We start from the raw sequence: 6,000 nt of genomic DNA on the forward strand, positions 1-6,000 counted from the left end.
AAATTCCCGCAGACTGTACGCACCCAGGCGAATAGCACTCCCTGTCGTCAGGATTTCACAACAAGATCTCATTGTGCAAAAGATGGGACCGTGGTGAGTTTTTTATGTGTGTGTGTGTTTTGGGCTGCTTGGCGTAGTTGAGGAGACAACTATTTGTAACTAAGGTGAACCTCCCAGGCAGTTTTGGTCTCCTGGCCCATTCCAGGGAAGCAAAGGGAAACAGATTTTTAGCTGTGCCTTTGGTGTAACTTGAAGCGTACCTCCCTGAGAGTGGTTTTGGTCCCTTCAGAAAATGAATGAAAAAGATGAGGATGCATTTTACGCTTTACATGCAAAACATGGTGCTAGACCTTCTCCAGACGGAGCAAGGTGGGCACAGAATAATTGGTTTCACTTTGAAAACATTGTAGATAGAATATATTCTTTGCAAGATGATGCTAGATCGAAACTGGGCAGAAATAAAAGCCTTCTTTGCTCAGTTTTGGGGGTGGCAGCCATAGAAACCCATTTTGAAGGGGTAAGTGAAGAACAAGCAGTCCTAGAATCCCTGCCAAATTTGGTAGAAGCTTTGCAAAAACAATTAGAACAGGAAAGAAATCAGAATTATTTGCTGCAGATTTCCCTTGCAGAAGGGCAAAGTAAAACCTTCAAATCTGCAGATTCACCCACAGAAATAGAAGGAAAGGAGACATACAACATTAAACAAATATACCCTCAGAAGGAATTAGTACACATGCAAAATTGTGGGGAACACTGTTGCTCCAACTTGAGACCTCTCATTCAAACAGAATAGAATTCTATAAATGAAGAGGATGGTGATCCCCACAGAACTACCAAAGAAATACCATACACAGCCACTGAATTAACACAATTAAAGAAAGAATACTCCCGCCTCCCAGGTGAATCAGAGACAGAGGATGTTTTTCGAGTCTCCCTCATAGGAGGCAAGCAAATTAAATGAAGTGAACACGAAGCAAGTGGCTATTGGGGACATGGAGTTTTCTTAACAGCAGGAAATAGGCGTGCTCCATGGTCCCTGAGACAGCGTGCAGCTTACTGGGCAGGGGGGTTAAACCCCCTTGAGAGGGGCGACCCTCTGGCAATAGTCGGCACCTCAGACCGACTCCTAGAAAACATAGACAAAGCTGCATGCTTGCAAATGATACATGAAAGAAAATGAATCTCTGGCTGTGAGTCACCAATGCTCAATGCCTGTCAAACCTGAGATTATGACCCCTCTAATTCGAGGTTTGCCAGAGTCTTTTAAACCAACAGCAATTCTTCTTCAAAAAACAATAGCATCTATCTCTGCGCTAGATAGACTTGGAAGATTTCTTGGACAGACAAGAGATCAAACTGCTTCCACCGACTCCACTGACTCCTCACCTTTTACAACTCCTAGCACACAATCTAACAGCAGTCATAAACTTTGAACATGGAGTCAGGTAGCAGAGGAGTTAATAAGTTACAGTAGAAAATACGGACCAGTGAAGTACCCCGAGGACAAATCAGAAAAACCCAGAGGAGTCAGGCACATTGCCTCTCCTAATGAAATATTGGCAAAGGGAAAACAAATTTCCAAGCAGCAGCAACTGTGGTCGCTAGGACTGAAAAGGGGAGTGCCGCCAGAAATAACGGATCAATTGCCTGATGATAAATTGGCTAAAATAATTTCTAATTGGCCCTGTCCCAAACCTATTGTGTTGGAATCGTCCAACCAACAACCCAGTGCACCTCCTCTTCCACAAGCCTTGGGCAACAAGCCACAACATTCCCTTACACAAGTTGTATACAATGAGACACAGCAAGTGGGGGGATGTTCATCAACGGAAAAGAATTTCCCACTTAGAAAGCCTTGCTTTGCAGATCCCCTGAGAGAATATACAAAAACCTTCTCAAGAAGTAAAATTTTGGGGTATCTGGTGGAAAGGAGGTATGACATGTATCCCAGCTGACACCCTAACCTCCTCAGATCAAATTCAAGTGCCTGAGTCCAGGAAAGATCTACAGCATGCCTTGGGATTAGTAGTGTTTTGGGGAAAAGACATTCCAGATTTTTCCATTTTTGCCAGGCCTCTTTATGATTTGTTGAGAAAGGGAGTAAAATGGGACTGGAGCCCATCTCAGGAAGAAGCGGTACAATTGTTGATTTTTGGAGCCACAGCTCATCAGGCCCTAAGCCCTATCCAGCCAACAGATCCTTTTCAGGTAGAATGGGGATTTGCTTCCTCACGGTTGTCAGTACACATATGGCAGTGGGGTCCTGAGGGTCCGACATGGCCTGCTGGTTTTTATTCCCGTGGTTTCAGAGATGCTGAAAAGAGGTATATTACCTGGGAAAAAGGCTTCTTTGTGGTTAGCCCAGCTCTCCTAGAAGTAGGGAAGATTGTACAACAACAACCAGTTGTTTGGAGAGGGCCTTTCCAAGTTTTTAAGTCAGCCACTACTGGGACTCCCCCATCTGACGGGGTGGCCCAGACAGCCTCAGGAAGAAAGTGCTGTGCTCAGATTGTAACATTATTAGAACATCCTTGTATCATTATTGTAACATCTTCTCAAGAACTGAAGGAGCTGTGAAAAAACTGGCAGTACAAGAAGCAGAAAACTTGGGGAGCATCCAAGACAAACCTGCCTCAGTTCTTACCCCTCCCTTTTCCCCCAAACAGTCAGCAAATCCTCGCTTTACTGATGCTTTTCCTTTTGGCCCAACAGCTCCAAGCACAGTTCCCTCACTACGGGGACCAAGGGATTCCAAGAATCCAGCACGTTACCCTGGACAACCTGTTTTGGTGGACCTCCCCACGGTGGGAGAGGTACCACTAGTGCTAAGACCCCCTCTGAAGAAATACCCATGGCTAACCTTTGATGCTCTAGGGAAAGAACATGGAATAAATGCACAGGGAAGAATGTCCATCATTCTAACTTTCTGCCTTCTGGTGGCAGATTCTGTTGTGCTTACTTTTTACAGGAGAACTCCGAGGGACGTGAAGGCCATGGAAACCATGATAAATATCTTAAATTGGGAATTCTAAACAGGATTGATTCAGTAGTATTAATGAACAAATTGGCTGTTACAACTAGGGATTTGACCAAATTAGAACAAGCATTGCAGTTATCCTTATTGCCTTTGGGGACACATCAGTGGTTGCTATCAAACATATTAGCAAATTGGGAAAAGTAGATGTGAAGGATCACAAAATGATAATTGATGCACTTGGTGCTACACAAAAGAATGTTTCTTTGGCTCTTAGCTGCATCCAGACACAGCTTTGGATGCAGACAGTTGTTGCCTCAATCATAAGGGAAGGAGAAGAAGGCACTTTTCCTCCTGAAATTCGGAAAATAATTTGGGACAATGCAAATGATTTTGAAAAGGAATTCCAATCCTGGTGGAAATTGGTCAACTTTACCTCTAACCCCAATACCAACACAGTTACAGCTTTTGTAAGAACCGTATGTAATGCCTTAGTGCACTTGATATTGTTCATGTAATCATAACTCAAGACATTTGTTTGGACACAGAGCAAAAGATTTGTCGCTTTGAAGTACACCCTAAGGAAACTCCTGAAACAGTGCTTGTGTATATAGGCGATGGATGTGCTTGTGGAAGGATTGCTTGTGATGTTGTAGTTGTAGAAAATGTAGTGGTGGATACTAAAAATCACTCCAATTTTTTGTGTCTGCAATTTTACCACAATTCCAGGATGTGACTTTTCTTAGCCCCAGTTACATCCTACCGCCTTTTCCAATCAATTTTTACCATGTTTCACCAGATAACACCTGTCCTCATAGGAATGAATCTGACTTGAATTAAGCAATTGTTGCTTCACCGAGACTTAGAAGGAATTTTAGGAAAGATCAAGAAAAAAGGACAGAAATCTTTCGTGACAGTCTATCATGATGTGAAAGAAATACATGGTGTTTTAGAAAGGGTCCAAAGGATGCTGAATACAGGTGGTGGGATACCCTTTTTGGGTGGGCACCTACTGCCACAAGTATCCGGAACAAAGTGTGTCATCCCATTGTTGTTCTTTTGATTTTGGTGTTGATTGCTTTTGTCTTATCAGTTGTTTTACACATCCTCAGTTGGAAAATGATGAAGAAGTTGACACACTTGGCATCTATCATGGAAGCACACAGTTTAGTCAAGACCCCTTTTGCAAGACACACTCCCAAAGTTATTGACACCAGACATACTACCCAAACAGCGGAAATTAGACCTGCAACAGTGGATTCATTTGAAATTGTGGTTGCTTGCTTTGATTATTGTTGTTTCTTTGAATGATGTTAGATTGTCATCAAAATTAAGCTTTTGTTTGAAACTTGTTATAACTTGAAGAAATTTGATGATTTGTTTTGATTATTTGGAAGAAATTGTTTTAATCAATATTGATTGATTGTGTTTTGTTTCTATTTCCTTTTTCTATTTTTTCCTCTTTCTCTCTCTTTCTTTCACACACACTCTCTACTGTCTCTGTTTTTTCCAGGATATGCTACTAACATGAACGAGTCCTGAAGACTTCACAAGACTAGGGAAGCCTGCTGAAGGAGCACTCTTGACAACAATAGTGAGTCCCAGGCTGGTGTAAGAGACGGTCCGAAGATCCCTCATCTGCCTCACCACCATGGTCAAGGACAGAGACTGAAACCCCTCAAAGGGACTTGAAAATCTCAAGACGGGAGTTGTGGCCTGGCTGAGCTGGGATGTTGGCCAAGTGCTGCCTGCAGGTGTGTTTGATGGAAAAACCCAGCACCCACATGGGAACATCAGAACCTGAGCAGAAACAATGGGCAAGTCACGGTGAAGTGACCGCGCCTGCTGACTCGTACTGGTTGACACCGTACCTGCTGACGACCGACTTGTTCTGAGTTCTCTAAATGAACACACTGCAATGATTTCCCCCACCTGTTTGGCCAACTGCCTGTCGCTTCGGAGAGGACTATAAAAACCCTAGAGACCCCCGCTCACTTTTGAGATCTCCCCACTGGAGAAACTCATGTCTATAGGTATCTTCAAAAGCCTCGAGGACTCCACCCTCCATGCTGGTAGCTATACTCCCCTTGCCCTCTTTTCTGTCTTTCTTACTATTCTCTTTTCTCTCCCCACTATGGCATTTGTTGGCACAAAATCAAGGTGCATTTGTGATTGAGTAAACTGAGTTTGTCCCCCGCCGTTTCTTTTGTAGTCTGAGATCCCTAAAACGAACCATCCTGAACCCCGCCTCTGGGAGCGGATCGTGACACGCTGCGGGAGCGGCTGCCCGCGGTCTCCTTCCCGCCGCTGCCTCGGCTGAGCCCATTCCCCTGCTTGCGCTGGCAGGTGCCATCAAATGCATCCCAGTATCCCATCTCCCGACCTGAAGCCTCCAGTGTCCAGCCTGTCCTGGGCTGGTGGCAGCCAGCCTGACAAAAACCAACAGCCACGGGCCACCAGCGCCCAGGGGCTCAGAAGCAGGCGAGGGACGCTTTGGTTGGCAGGAGCAGAAGGGCCGGGGCTGCTCCCCTGCCTCTCTTTGCCTTGGGTTAGGATTCAATTTTCTTGCCTCTGTCCGAGGGGATAAAGGCATGGTTTTTCTCCAACACAGGGCAGGTTTTTTCTCTAGCATGGAGCCTTCCCCATGGCCCTTCTGGCCTTCCCCAGGCCCCTTCTGCCCTCTTGCAGAACCAGTGGCATTTTCCGCCACACGCAGTTTGTAACCCAGAGTCGAGTGCAGCCCAGAAGGCTCCGAGCAAGTCCTTCCAGGCTGACTCTGCAGATGCCGAGGCTGCTCTGGCCTCTGCCAGGCCTCTGCTGGGGCTCAGCTCTGGGCAAGGCTGGGCCCACTGTGGCCTCGCATTGCTCCGCGCAGCTGAGTCACAGGGGGAGAAGGATGGCACATGTCAAGGGAGTTGAGGTTGAAGGGAGTTTTTATTCCAAAAGCTGCCGTATCAAACAGGGTGTCACAACAACCAGAACAAACAGGCTGTCCTAACTACCAGAACTAACTGGCAGTGCTAACT

At 45.5% G+C, this 6,000-nt stretch overlaps 1 pseudogene; it reads left to right on the forward strand.

Annotated features, from left to right (window-relative positions):
* Positions 1-292: 292 nt before the first annotated feature.
* On the forward strand, positions 293-4,516 carry LOC136303298 (uncharacterized; annotated as a pseudogene).
* Positions 4,517-6,000: the final 1,484 nt, after the last annotated feature.

The sequence above is a fragment of the Chamaea fasciata genome, unplaced genomic scaffold (genome assembly GCF_029207755.1).
Source record: "Chamaea fasciata isolate MVZ Bird 193981 ecotype frontalis unplaced genomic scaffold, bChaFas1.0.hap1 SCAF_32, whole genome shotgun sequence".
Classification (NCBI taxonomy): Eukaryota; Metazoa; Chordata; class Aves; order Passeriformes; family Sylviidae; genus Chamaea; species Chamaea fasciata.